Consider the following 15,830-nt stretch of genomic DNA (forward strand, 5'->3'; position numbering starts at 1 on the left):
CTTCTGTCGCTCCTTGTGTTCTTAAATCCCTACAGGAAAAAGTGAACCAATAAGGAGTGGAGTGCGAGACGCAGGGAGCCGGCTGACTGAGGAAGGTCTGTGGATGAAGGGTGGTAAGCTTTCTCTGCCATGAGATCTCTTCTTAATGATGGCCCAAGTAACATGGACTAACATCTGTGACAGTTGGATATCAGTGTGCGCTTTGGTGACGCCAGGGTTCAGTACCCAGGTAGGCAAACTCACCCGGTCTTGTGGAGCACGTTTTTAAAAACAATGAGGAAAAACTGTAAAGAGTCTGTAGAAACACCCTGCACCTGCTCTACCCATTCTTAGAGACTGCAAACTGATTATAGATGTTTATCATGAGCACGTTGTATGCAAGTCTGTGCGTGTTGTGTAGATTTCTTTCCAGGTCTGGTCAGAGGCTTTCCAGTGCAGAAAACGACGTCATTGCTGAAAATCCACATAATGCAAGTGGTATGTAAACAAACAAACAAACTGATAAGTTGTAAATCAATGCGTGTTGTATTTCTCTTTAGTGTGTGTTGTGTTTCTTTTTAGTAATAAACAGGTTCCAATGAAAAATGTTTTTCTTTGGTCTAGCGCAAACCATGTATAATTTTCATTTGATTGACTAATTAGAGAAATAAACAAGTCTATTTTCTAATTCCAGATCTTAAATCAGAGTTAGTAGTATATGGTTTTCGGTCAGGAGACTGATTAAGAAATTTCGATAAAGCTCAACGGCAGGACAACATAGATTCACGCCCCGCATTGCAGAAGGGTCGATCCACCGAAGCTGCACTGAGCGTCCTGCTTATATTTATCCTTTACAAAAAACCTGTACAGTCCCAAACCATCATTGCCGAAATAGTTAGAAGAGAGGACTTAGAGAACCTTGAGACATGGGAAAGTCCAACTACAAAGGGTGAGGACTCGCCTAGGGGTCCTTGGTCTCAAACCGGTGAAGAAATCCCATTCCCCTCTCCACCCATGCCTCAACGTTCAGTCAGGCAGGATTTCCCAACAGATATTTCTTCCTCTTTTCAGTCAGGCAGGATTTCCCAACAGATATTTCTTCCTCTTTTCCTAAGGGAACACAGTACCCTTAGTATTTGGAAATGGCAGAAGTAAGTCAAGGGGGGACTGTTGAAGGTACGAATTGAGTAGTCGAAAATACTTAATTCAGCCATTTCATAGACCCAAAAATGTGGTTTGGTTAATGTAATCTAACCATTTACAAATATTTTTGTTTCCTACTAATTTCAGTGATTTTCCTTAATACAAAATGCTAGATATGGATTTTCTCATTTCAGGAAAAGTTTTAGAGGAGCCTATCCCATCAGGCTGATGTCTCTCCGGCCTAGTCTGCTGAGCACTGGCAGTGACACGCGAGTTGACATCACATCTCAAAAACCAATGGACGCGACACAACCGAAGCAGAAAGCGGCCGCTATTCAACCCATTATCCCAGAAGGTTTTTCCAAGTCTGTGCCACAAACTGTTCACATGAAGCCTCATCATGTTTTGTTATTTTTGTATTATCAAGAGCAGATTATCCAGGTTCACAAAGTGGCCCTAAGTGGACTAGCACTGACTAAGCATCCTTTTTTTGTTTCATATCCGGAAAGAAGAACCATGGACAATTTCCAAATTTCCTTTTGTGTTTTTTTAATTATGTGCTAATTTTTAAATAAGGTTTAGATTCAATTTTTCTTCATCAGGATAATGTGCCCTAATGAGAGTAATAACGCCAATTCTAATAGCCCCTATAAATCATAGAGTTATGTTTAATAAATAAAAATAAGTATTAAAGGGGGGAGCTAAAGCCTGTAGTGTTAAATTAAACAACAATCCCATAGAAAGCCCGCATATATAGATATAGATATAATTAAAGTCCCAAGGGCAGTAGGTCACAAATAAGTCCCAAATAATACAATATATCTAAATGGGGAAAATTTTTAAATTTAAGGGTAATAATATTCACAGATATTTTATTAAAGGGGGGACTGTGGAGGTGGCACTGAGCTATAGCTTGTTTGTTCAAACGTAATAAGAATATCTGTGTATATAACTAAATCAAAATGTAGATGTAGATGCAAAATTATCTGTCTGTCTGTGTAGCAATTGCACAGACCCGTAGTATAATTCAAAGTTGTATAATCATGAAGGAGTTAACTAAAGATGATAAAGCCAGAATGTGAAGCTATAAACTCTTATCAGTAATGTTCACACAAAAGGAATGTACGGGAGGGCAGGAGGGATGAGAGAAATTGGGGAGTGAATGCACTCCTTCGTTAGTTTCAAGGTTATTTATGCTTACTTACTGTATAATTGGATCTATCGTAATATACGAGCGCAGTTGGTGATGCTGGCTGAAAAGAGAGCATGTCTGTGTTCTTTGTCTTATATACATTGATATATATCGGCACTGGTATACAGCATTAATGGGGCACCGTCTCTGGATCCTAAATGAAGACTCCATTAGCAGTCTTGACCCAAAATTCCTCCCTTGACAAATCCACCTCATCACCAGTGACTGCAGAGAACCCTGAATCCCCCTCATCACCAGTGACTGCAGAGAACCCTGAATCCCCCTCATCACCAGTGACTGCAGAGAACCCTGAATCCACCTCATCACCAGTGACTGCAGAGAACCCTGAATCCCCCTCATCACCAGTGACTGCAGAGAACCCTGAATCCCCCTCATCACCAGTGACTGCAGAGAACCCTGAATCCCTCTCATCACCAGTGACCGCAGAGAACCCTGAATCCCCCTCATCACCAGTGACTGCAGAGAACCCTGAATCCCCCTCATCACCAGTGACTGCAGAGAACCCTGAATCCACCTCATCACCAGTGACTGCAGAGAACCCTGAATCCCCCTCATCACCAGTGACTGCAGAGAACCCTGAATCCCCCTCATCACCAGTGACTGCAGAGAACCCTGAATCCCTCTCATCACCAGTGACTGCAGAGAACCCTGAATCCCCCTCATCACCAGTGACCACAGAGAACCCTGAATCCCCCTCATCACCAGTGACTGCAGAGAACCCTGAATCCCCCTCATCACAAGTGACTGCAGAAAACCCTGAATCCCCCTCATCACCAGTGACTGCAGAGAACCCTGAATCCCCCTCATCACCAGTGACTGCAGAGAACCCTGAATCCCCCTCATCACCAGTGACTGCAGAGAACCCTGAATCCCTCTCATCACCAGTGACTGCAGAGAACCCTGAATCCCTCTCATCACCAGTGACCGCAGAGAACCCTGAATCCCTCTCACCGCCTTTTGTCGGTAAATGTGAGATAGTGAAAAAAGACAACTCCATAGAAACTGTCATGGTTGTTTCACAGTGCATAGAGTGTCCTGTGGTGTCCGGCTGTAGACAGTCACAGCATTTGGCTACACAAGCTGCTCCCTAACCATCTCTTCTTTTCTACTTGGGTTAATCCTTTCCCTTTAGGACCCTGTGGATTTCCTCACCTTTCAGCTGATAATCATCAGCACTTCTCTTGGTGTCCTTAAATACTCACATTCCCCCTTGGTCTTTGCTGGTGATAGAGTTATACTCCTCTCCAGGCTCTGGATGCGAGCAGTCGGCTTGTATCCATCTGAAGAAATGTTGTTGTTTGTTGCTGTTCCTCTCCCGGAGTCTTCCTGGAGATAAGCTGCTCATGTGCTTTCCTCTGTGCGTCCTCCCTGTGTCCTCTTTAGAGCTTAGTGGGCTCATATCCCATCCATTCCCTACCTAGGGCCCAGTTCTAGGGTCAGTCAGGGTCAGGTATCCTGTTCAGCGCATAGGTGCGGAGTCTATCTAGGGTGGTCAGAGGATCCAGAGGACGCCATCTCCCCCTTCATCTCCCCCTTCCCTGTCACCACACGCGTGCTACATCCCCCGACCCAGCGTCACATTATCACCAGCCGCACAAAACACACAACTGACACGCGGGGGAAGCAACCATGACAGTGTCACATGGAGATGCGGGGGAAGCAACCATCACAGTGTCACATGGAGACGCGGGGGAAGCAACCATGACAGTGTCACATGGAGATGCGGGGGAAGGAACCATGACAGTGTCACATGGAGACGCGGAGGAAGCAACCATGACAGTGTCACATGGAGACGCGGGGGAAGCAACCATGACAGTGTCACATGGAGATGCGGGGGAAGGAACCATGACAGTGTCACATGGAGACGCGGAGGAAGCAACCATGACAGTGTCACATGGAGACGCGGGGGAAGCAACCATGACAGTGTCACATGGAGACGCGGGGGAAGCGTCCATGACAGTGTCACATGGAGACGCGGGGGAAGCAACCATGACAGTGTCACATGGAGACGCGGGGGAAGCAACCATGACAGTGTCACATGGAGACGCGGAGGAAGCAACCATGACAGTGTCACATGGAGACGCGGGGGAAGCAACCATGACAGTGTCACATGGAGACGCGGGGGAAGCAACCATGACAGTGTCACATGGAGACGCGGGGGAAGCAACCATGACAGTGTCACATGGAGACGCAGAGGAAGCAACCATGACAGTGTCACATGGAGACGCGGAGGAAGCAACCATGACAGTGTCACATGGAGACGCGGAGGAAGTAACCATGACAGTGTCACATGGAGACGCGGAGGAAGCAACCATGACAGTGTCACATGGAGACGCGGGGGAAGCAACCATGACAGTGTCACATGGAGACGCGGGGGAAGCAACCATGACAGTGTCACATGGAGACGCGGGGGAAGCAACCATGACAGTGTCACATGGAGACGCGGGGGAAGCAACCATGACAGTGTCACATGGAGACGCGGGGGAAGCAACCATGACAGTGTCACATGGAGACGCGGAGGAAGCAACCATGACAGTGTCACATGGAGACGCGGGGGAAGCAACCATGACAGTGTCACATGGAGACGCGGGGGAAGGAACCATGACAGTGTCACATGGAGACGCGGGGGAAGCAACCATGACAGTGTCACATGGAGACGCGGGGGAAGCAACCATGACAGTGTCACATGGAGACGCGGGGGAAGCAACCATGACAGTGTCACATGGAGACGCGGGGGAAGCAACCATGACAGTGTCACATGGAGACGCGGGGAAAGCAACCATGACAGTGTCACATGGAGACGCGGGGGAAGCAACCATGACAGTGTCACATGGAGACGCGGGGGAAGGAACCATGACAGTGTCACATGGAGACGCGGGGGAAGCAACCATGACAGTGTCACATGGAGACGCGGGGGAAGCAACCATGACAGTGTCACATGGAGACGCGGGGGAAGCAACCATGACAGTGTCACATGGAGACGCGGGGGAAGCAACCATGACAGTGTCACATGGAGACGCGGGGGAAGCAACCATGACAGTGTCACATGGAGACGCGGGGGAAGCAACCATGACAGTGTCACATGGAGACGCGGGGGAAGCAACCATGACAGTGTCACATGGAGACGCGGGGGAAGCGTCCATGACAGTGTCACATGGAGACGCGGAGGAAGCAACCATGACAGTGTCACATGGAGACGCGGGGGAAGCAACCATGACAGTGTCACATGGAGACGCGGGGGAAGCAACCATGACAGTGTCACATGGAGACGCGGGGGAAGCAACCATGACAGTGTCACATGGAGACGCGGAGGAAGCAACCATGACAGTGTCACATGGAGACGCGGAGGAAGCAACCATGACAGTGTCACATGGAGACGCGGGGGAAGCAACCATGACAGTGTCACATGGAGACGCGGGGGAAGCAACCATGACAGTGTCACATGGAGACCCGGGGGAAGGAACCATGACAGTGTCACATGGAGACGCGGGGGAAGCAACCATGACAGTGTCACATGGAGACGCGGAGGAAGCAACCATGACAGTGTCACATGGAGACGCGGGGGAAGCAACCATGACAGTGTCACATGGAGACGCGGGGGAAGCAACCATGACAGTGTCACATGGAGACGCGGGGGAAGGAACCATGACAGTGTCACATGGAGACGCGGGGGAAGCAACCATGACAGTGTCACATGGAGACGCGGGGGAAGGAACCATGACAGTGTCACATGGAGACGCGGGGGAAGCAACCATGACAGTGTCACATGGAGACGCGGGGGAAGCAACCATGACAGTGTCACATGGAGACGCGGGGGAAGCAACCATGACAGTGTCACATGGAGACGCGGGGAAAGCAACCATGACAGTGTCACATGGAGACGCGGGGGAAGCAACCATGACAGTGTCACATGGAGACGCGGGGGAAGCAACCATGACAGTGTCACATGGAGACGCGGGGGAAGCAACCATGACAGTGTCACATGGAGACGCGGGGGAAGCAACCATGACAGTGTCACATGGAGACGCGGGGGAAGCAACCATGACAGTGTCACATGGAGACGCGGGGGAAGCAACCATGACAGTGTCACATGGAGACGCGGGGGAAGCAACCATGACAGTGTCACATGGAGACGCGGGGGAAGCAACCATGACAGTGTCACATGGAGACGCGGGGGAAGCGTCCATGACAGTGTCACATGGAGACGCGGAGGAAGCAACCATGACAGTGTCACATGGAGACGCGGGGGAAGCAACCATGACAGTGTCACATGGAGACGCGGGGGAAGCAACCATGACAGTGTCACATGGAGACGCGGGGGAAGCAACCATGACAGTGTCACATGGAGACGCGGAGGAAGCAACCATGACAGTGTCACATGGAGACGCGGAGGAAGCAACCATGACAGTGTCACATGGAGACGCGGGGGAAGCAACCATGACAGTGTCACATGGAGACGCGGGGGAAGCAACCATGACAGTGTCACATGGAGACCCGGGGGAAGGAACCATGAGAGTGTCACATGGAGACGCGGGGGAAGCAACCATGACAGTGTCACATGGAGACGCGGAGGAAGCAACCATGACAGTGTCACATGGAGACGCGGGGGAAGCAACCATGACAGTGTCACATGGAGACGCGGGGGAAGCAACCATGACAGTGTCACATGGAGACGCGGGGGAAGGAACCATGACAGTGTCACATGGAGACGCGGGGGAAGCAACCATGACAGTGTCACATGGAGACGCGGGGGAAGCAACCATGACAGTGTCACATGGAGACGCGGGGGAAGCAACCATGACAGTGTCACATGGAGACGCGGGGGAAGCAACCATGACAGTGTCACATGGAGACGCGGAGGAAGCAACCATGACAGTGTCACATGGAGACGCGGGGGAAGCAACCATGACAGTGTCACATGGAGACGCGGGGGAAGCAACCATGACAGTGTCACATGGAGACGCGGGGGAAGGAACCATGACAGTGTCACATGGAGACGCGGGGGAAGCAACCATGACAGTGTCACATGGAGACGCGGAGGAAGCAACCATGACAGTGTCACATGGAGACGCGGGGGAAGCAACCATGACAGTGTCACATGGAGACGCGGGGGAAGCAACCATGACAGTGTCACATGGAGACGCGGAGGAAGCAACCATGACAGTGTCACATGGAGACGCGGAGGAAGCAACCATGACAGTGTCACATGGAGACGCGGGGGAAGCAACCATGACAGTGTCACATGGAGACGCGGGGGAAGCAACCATGACAGTGTCACATGGAGACGCGGAGGAAGCAACCATGACAGTGTCACATGGAGACGCGGAGGAAGCAACCATGACAGTGTCACATGGAGACGCGGGGGAAGCAACCATGACAGTGTCACATGGAGACGCGGAGGAAGCAACCATGACAGTGTCACATGGAGACGCGGAGGAAGCAACCATGACAGTGTCACATGGAGACGTCTTCTATTCATTATCTCACATTTATCCAGTAAAAGGGGTGAGCCGACACTCCAAGAACATCATTGTGGGATTGGAGGCGGCCAAGGCCTTCGATAGGGTCCCCTGGGGCTATCTGTATGGCCTTCTTGATAGACGAACATTTGGTCCCTGTTTTGGCGAAACAATGCAAATGATTTACAAGGACCCAAGATCTTATCTGTCCATAAACAATGCGCCATCTCAATCTTTTACTGTACAGAGGGGAACGCATCAGGGACGCCGGCTCTCACCGTTATTATGTAACCTGGCATTAGATCCACTTCTAGGAACATTACAAACCTTGCAGCAGAGCTCCAGGGAGTGAAGGGCGGCCATTCTAGCATCAATATGCTGGCCTTTGCAGATGATGTATAGCTATGTATGGCCAACCCTGCTCAAGCAATCGCGGCAATAATGAATGCACTAAACAGATTTGGGGAAATCTCAGGCTTTAACTACAACAAATCGGAGGCATTGGCGATATTTAGAACTGGTAAAGCTAATGATGCCTCATTTCCATTTCAGTGGTGTTCGGAGTCTATTAGGTACCTGGCATCCAACTTCCAGCCAACCCGTCACTGATGTATACATTAATCTATAGGCCTTGTATGGCCTCCGTGCTTCAGCTCCTGCAGTCATGGGACAGATTTATACTCTCTTTCTCGGGCCGGTGTCATCTCAGAAAAATGATAGCGTTTCCTAAATTGATGTGTCTCTTCCAATCTCTTCCATTGCTGCTAACCAGCTCTGATATAAAGATGCTAAATACGGGATTCAGGAAATTCCTCTGGGGACGTGTGGGGTGCTCCAGGAGGAGCCTCTCTAAACTTACCCTTCCCAAAAAGGAGGGGGGAATTAACCTTCCAGATATTGGTAGATATAATCTTGCAGCAAACTTCAGATATGTCTTGGATTGGGTGCGAGGCTCCTCCCATTGTGCCAATGTCCAACAGGAAGGACAGTTCCGGGTACTTCTCACATAGCGAGATCAATGCTGAGGCACGGTTTTTGTGACACAGCAGTGACCTCATCAGCGGTGTGTGACACAGCAGTGACCTCATTAGCGGTGTGTGACACTGAGCAGTGATCTGGCCCCTGCTGTGAGGTCGCTGCTCGTTACACACAGTGCTGGATCATTTTTTGGACGTTGCTCTCCCGATGTGAAGCGCACATCGCTGTGTGTGACAGCGAGAGAGCAAAGATCTGAATGTGCAGGGAGCAGGAGCCGGCATCTGGCAGCTGCGGTAAGCTGTAACCAAGGTAAACATCGGGTAACCAAGCGAAGTGCTTTGCTTGGTTACCCGATATTTACCTTGGTTACTAGCATCCGCCACTCTCAGGCTGCCAGTGCTGGCTCCCTGCTCCCTGCACACATAGCCGGAGTACACATCGGGTAAATAAGCAAAGTGGTTTGCTTTTTAACCCAATGTGTACTCTGGCTAGGAGTGCAGCGAGCCAGCGCTAAGCGGTGTGCGCTGGTAACCAAGGTAAATATCGGGTAACCAAGAGCTTGGTTACCCGATATTTACCTTAGTTACCAAGCGCCGCGTCGCTGGGAGCTGGAGGCTTGTCACTGGTCACTGGTGAGATCTGCCTGATTGACAGCTCACCAGCGACCATGTTGCGACTCACCTAGCGATTCGAGGAGATACATTATCCGTAATTTTGTAGTTTAACATAATCATAATGTATTGTATTATATGATTATTGATTATATGGTTTTGTTATTAAAATCTAATAAAAAGAAGGTTCCTGCTTCTTTTCCGGTGACCTCAAGGTCATGTTCAATAGACAGCACATATCTGCGGCCATCTTGATTACAGTCAAAATCATTTTCTGACAATTCAGGTTTTCCATTTCTACCATCTTTACATTTTTCTAACACTAACTTGTGAAATGACAGACATTCCTGATTTTCTGTTTCTCTCTATTAAAAGACATTGCACATTCTACACGTGAATTCTCAAGTTCACATTTCCCATAAAGGCTTACCCAGAGCGTCTCTACATTAGAAATATCTGAGTATGTGAACTGTATTTTACTTTGTTTAGAAAAAGAAGAGATAAAATCCATTTTCTTACCTGGAATTATAATCAGCACTTGTAGTACTTCTTATTGACTGACTTATTCTTTCTCCTCCAAAGACACGTCAAAGGATTATCCTCTGTGGCTTTGCAAACTCTTTAAAGTTCATTTAAAAAAACATTCATGCGACTTGAAACTTATCCATATTTTTTTTTTTTAGGTCCTGCGTCATTTTTATAAATTGTCGATTCCCGACACTTTGCAAGAGATATTCATTACTTGTGTCCCCCGTTGTGCAAAGTGAAGGAATAAGTGCAAAAAATTAAAAAACACTAATAGCTGGCTCACCAAAATGTTAAAAATATATCCCTTACATATATTTTTTCTTCTAATACGTGATAAGCGCATGAAAGACAGAACTTTAAAAAATGTAAAAAAAATAGATGTATTTTATATCTAATAAAATGGTTGCCAAATTACAAAGTTACAGTTCAGTTATAGAAAAGGAAAAAAGTAGTATTCTTTGTTAGCTTACGTAAAGAGTTCGATAATTAGTCCATACTTGTAGGCCTGACAGCATATGTTATTTCATCATGGATGGATGGATGGATGGATCTGCTTCAGCAGACTGGCGACATGTGCAGGAGTGAGCCCCCTCCCACCGTATCATGTTATATATGCAGGTGTCCAAACCATATAGGGTGATTCTTCTGAATGCATGTTACACATGATGTAACCCTAGAATATATATATATATATGTATATATATCATACTATGTCAGCATCTATCTATATTCAATACAGATACTTTTATCTTAATTTAATTACTGTTCTTGATAAATTCTGCCATCTATAGATCTATTATCTGGATGTATTATATTCTAAATTATTTAATAAATGTGAACTTTTTTACAAGGTGTAGTCCCGGGCCCCAGGTGTAGGTGGTGTTCAGTGCTGGGGCGCCGTCCGCAGGCCTGGACCAGATGATACCAGTGTACTCACTGTGTAGAAATAAATCACTCCAAGTCCAAGTAGTAAATAAAGTGCCAGATACCGGTAGCCTCCGGAAGGGTGTGATCGGGTCCCGCACACCGGCTGACAGGACAGGGGCCCTTCCTCCTGCACTTCAGTGTTTGTCTTGTGTGCTGACTAGTCCGCATGAAACGGGAAAAGTCCGCTCGCGGTGTCTTTGCTGTGGGAGCTGTGGCCCACGAGATCTGTCCCTTGGAATTTTTGCAGGCACTTGCAGACGCCCTATCCCCCGCGTTGGGCTTCTGTCTCGCTCTATTTGGGCTGTTAGTGGGACAAGACTTGGAATCTTTTCCCCTGCTGGTTAATTGACAAGGTGTTTGAAGCAGTGCGACTGTGCACGGCCTCCAGACCGGATCCCCGCTGTCGGCACCGGCGGGCTACAACCCTGCCACGGTCCACTTAAGGTTTCCCGCAACCGGATCTCCACCGCCTGTGGCCCTGCTGTGCCGTCTGCCACCTAGTCAGCTCAGGTAGTCCGGTAGTCCGGGAGCTACAACCCCCGACTACCACTTCACTCCTCTCCCACCCTCTGTGCAGACTAATCTGCTGTGTTCCCACCCCTGACACCTCAGGACCCCTAGGTGGACATCTCAATCTGCCTGTCCCTGCCCACTGGTTTGTCCCTATTGTCCTGGGGGGGTACCTATTCTTTTGTGGCTGGTGTTGTACCTTGATGTGGGGTTGTGTTGGTAGTGAGGAGGAGGGAATCCTGCATCTGGAAGATTTGTGCAGTCTCTGTGACAACCTGGTTTTGCCAGAGCGTCACATCATTTACCACTGATCTGGCACAAACATCCGCTGTCTTCTGTGAGCGGTGGGAGCCGGACCCCAGGGAAAGCCGCTTTCTGTCTCTGATGGCTCCACCTGGGGTAAAATGTGGGTGCTCGGAGGATGATGAAGCTGCTCCCCTGTATATGCTGTGTGAACAGCGGCTGGAGGCAGGAGAGAGGCGACCGCATCACACTCCATTCATTTCACCATTAATCTGTGATCACCTGCGGGATCAGATGTGACATAACTGAGAAGATCCCGGTCATGGAGGATTAAATACTGAGGAAATCAGACATGGAGGATCCCTGGTGCAGGAGGATCTTAGTTGTGAGACGCTTACATCCACCTCCTTGAGATTCAATGTAACAATCTTCCTCCTCTGAGGCTCCAGGGCTTGTGCTGCTGATTGTGGAGGTGGGAGGAGCCTTGGAGGAAGGAGGTGTGGTTTCTAGAAGGGGGTGGAGCTATGCAGATTCCCTCTGGTGGTCACTTGGTGGATTCCTGTCGCCTCCTCCTGACTTGATCTCTCCGGGATCATTATATATGGAGGATCTGCTGATTATTATACAGCTGTGATCTGTGATCTGGAGGGATCTTTCTATTCTGTGATGATTTCCCAGATGATGGATCTGTGCGGTGTCGTCTCCATGATATTGATGGTGATGGGGGAGGGGAGGTCGGGGAAACGCTCCATTTGACCCAGGTTTATAGTTCTTTTTACTATTTGTTTAACTGCTTTTTGGTAAATGCTGAAAAGCCCAAATGTCTGTGAAGAATAGAAAAGTTATTCGTGAGGCTGAAGATCACCAGTGTGATCCCTGTGGTTACAGCACAACATAAGATTCTGCTAAGGGAATCATCAATGCTAAATGGGGAATTTGCATAGCTCCGCCTACTTATGGGAAAGGGCGAGTGAAGACCCTCTCCGAAAGCTTCACAGGTCCTGGAGGAATCAATGGTATCATCTAACAACCGAGTGTGACCCAAGAATGGCGATCACCGGCCGGAGGCAGCAGAGACCGGAGGATTTATTACTGCAGTGAATTATTCCTGGAAGAGATGGAAGCGTCTCACACAACGGGATCTGTAAGAAGATCCACTGCCTTCAGATCCCTCAGCATCTAAGCCTCTGTGACCGGGATCTTCTCACACAGGAGATCCCAGAGGTCACCTACTTCCTCCAAGGGTCCTTATCCACAAGCCCCGGAGCCTCAGGGGAGGAAAATTGTCTCCTTTATTCTCAAGGAGGTGGATGGAAGCGTCTCACGATGGAGAAGATCCTCCTGCACCAAGGATCCATCTCGGCCTCCATAACTAGGTGTGAGAAGATCCCGGTCACAGAGGATCAGATACTGAGGAGATCTGGAGACGCCTCGGTGCAGTCGGATCTTCTTACAGAACCTGTTGTGTGACTCGTGAGACGTCTCCAGCCATTTCCATAAGATCCCAGCGATGATGATGAGAAGACCCCGGGATGAAGCGTTACTCGCCATTCTTCTCTTATGTAGAGTCCAGCAAATCTCCGGCTCCAGGAAAATGTGTAACTATAAAAGCTCCTCACGAGATTGTTACTTCTTGTCACAAAGATTATATAGCGATAGATCACAGAAGATTCCACTATGAGATTCGTGATCAATGAAATCAACCTAAGGAATTACTTTTCTATTCTTCACAGACATTTGGGCTTTTCAGCATTTACCAAAAAGCAGTTAAACAAATAGTAAAAGAGCTATAAACCTGGGTCACATGGAGCGTTTCCCCGACCTCCCCTCCCCCATCACCATCAATATCATGGAGACGACACCGCACAGATCCATCATCTGAGAAATCATCACAGAATAGAAAGATCCCTCCAGATCACAGCTGTATAATAATCAGCAGATCCTCCATATATAATGATCCGGAGAGATCAAGTCAGGTGGAGGCGACAGGAATTCACCAAGTGACCACCAGAGGGAATCTGCATAGCTCCATCCCCTTGTGGAAACCACGCCTCCTTCACTCAAGGCTCCTCCCACCTCCACAATCAGAAGCACAAGCCCTGGAGCCGCAGCCGGCTGTGTTCGGGTTCCCCCGCCCGGCTGGTGGTCTCTGTCTTTCTCCTGCACCTGTTTAGAATGGTGGACTACCTGCGCTTGCAACTTGAAGAGTCCGCTCCCGGTTAATTGTTGCCTAAGGAGCCCTTTGCCCGCAGACGCTTGCCCGTGGGATCTCTGAGCCGTAGCAGTGGCCTGTTATCTCCCTCAGTGGGCTGTTGCCTTCAATCGGGACTTTGGGTGGGACAGAACCTCTAGTCCTGGCCGCAATAAGTTAATTAACCAGTTCCAGTCGCTTCTGGACCTAGCTTCAGGGTCTGAGTACCCCCCTGTGTGCTCCGGACTCCGAGTCGGTTCCCCGGGTCTGTATCGGCAGGCTACAACCCTGTCCTGGTCCACAACGGTTCCACCGAGCCGTCTTCCCAGCTCCTGCAGACGGAGACCGCCATCTGCCTCCTAGCCAAAGGCACCATGGCTCCTACCCTGGCACCTGTCAGTTTGTCCTCAGGCCCAGACACAGGCCTGACCTCCACTCCAACTGAACTGAACAGACTTTTCCCCGCCCCGGGCTGTGTAAAACTCCTCGGTGGGCGTCTTCCAACCGCCTGGCTCCGCCCCCTAGTGTGTCTATCAAGCCCTTAGGGGGTGACTAGGGTTTTAATGGTTGGCTGTGAGTTACCTGTGAGGGACAGGTGCAGTGCAGGGGCCTATTTGTGACTTGTAACAATCTTCCTCCCCTGAGGCTCCAGGGCTTGTGCTGCTGATTGTGGAGGCGGGCGGATCCGTGGAGGAAGGAGGCGTGGTTTCCACAAGGGGGTGGAGCTATGCAGATTCCCCTCTGGTGGTCACTTGGTGGATTCCTGTCGCCTCCTCCTGACTTGATCTCTTTGGGATCATTATATATGGAGGATCTGCTGATTATTATACAGCTGTGATCTGGAGGGATCTTTCTATTCTGTGATGATTTCTCAGATGATGGATCTGTGCGGTGTCGTCTCCATGATATTGATGGTGATGGGGGAGGGGAGGTCGGGGAAACGCTCCATGTGACTCAGGTTTATAGCTCTTTTACTATTTGTTTAACAGCTTTTTGGTAAATGCTGAAAAGCCCAAATGTCTGTGAAAAATAGAAAAGTTCTTTCTTAGGTTGATCTCATTGATCACGAATCTCATAGTGGGATCTTCTGTGATCTATCGTTATATAATCTCTGTGATGAGAAGTAACAATCTCGTGAGGAGCTTTTATAGTTACACATTTCCCTGGAGCCGGAGATTTGCTGATCTCTACATAAGAGAAGAATGGCGAGTAACGCTTCATCCCGGGGTCTCCTCATCATCATCGCTGGGGTCTTATGGTAATGGCTGGAGACGTCTCACGAGTCACACAACAGGTTCTGTAAGAAGATCCCACTGCACCGAGGCGTCTCCAGATCTCCTCAGTATCTGAGCCTCTATGACCGGAATCTTCTCACACCTAGTTATGGACGCCGAGATGGATCCTTGGTGCAGGAGGATCTTCTCCATCGTGAGACGCTTCCATCCACCTCCTTGACAATAAAGGAGACAATGTTCCTCCCCTGAGGCTCCGGGGCTTGTGGATAAGGATCCTTGGAGGAAGTAGGTGACCTCTGGGATCCCCTGTTTGAGAAGATCCCGGTCACAGAGGCTTAGATGCTGAGGAATCTGAAGGCAGAGGATCTTCTTACAGATCCCGTTGTGTGAGACGCTTCCATCTCTTCCAGGAATAATTCACTGCAGTAATAAATCCTCCGGTCTCTGCTGCCTCCGGCCGGTGATCGCCATTCTTGGGTCACACTTGGTTGTTAGATGATACCATTGATTCTTCCAGGACCTGTGAAGCTTTTGGAGAGGGTCTTCACTCACCCTTTTCCCATAAGTAGGCGGAGTTATGCAAATTCCCCATTTTCCTTCAATAATTCCCTTAGTGGATCCCTATGGTGTGCTGCAGTCATAGGGATCACACTGGTGATCATCAGCCTCAGACACTAAAATAACTTTTCTATTCTTCACAGACATTTGGGTTTTTCAGCATTTACCAAAAAGAAGTTAAACAAGTAATAAAACAGCTATAAACCTGGGTCACATGGAGCGTTTCCCCGACCTCCCCTCCCCCATCACCATCAA

General features: G+C 49.2%; 2 pseudogenes; one reads left to right on the top strand and one right to left on the bottom strand.

The window, feature by feature from the left end:
- Window positions 1-13,328: 13,328 nt before the first annotated feature.
- LOC142297951 (U7 small nuclear RNA) lies at window positions 13,329-13,389 on the bottom strand (annotated as a pseudogene).
- A 1,348-nt stretch (window positions 13,390-14,737) lies between these two features.
- LOC142297933 (U7 small nuclear RNA) lies at window positions 14,738-14,798 on the top strand (annotated as a pseudogene).
- Window positions 14,799-15,830: the final 1,032 nt, after the last annotated feature.

This window comes from Anomaloglossus baeobatrachus, chromosome 3, assembly GCF_048569485.1.
Source record: "Anomaloglossus baeobatrachus isolate aAnoBae1 chromosome 3, aAnoBae1.hap1, whole genome shotgun sequence".
NCBI classification, from domain to species: Eukaryota; Metazoa; Chordata; class Amphibia; order Anura; family Aromobatidae; genus Anomaloglossus; species Anomaloglossus baeobatrachus.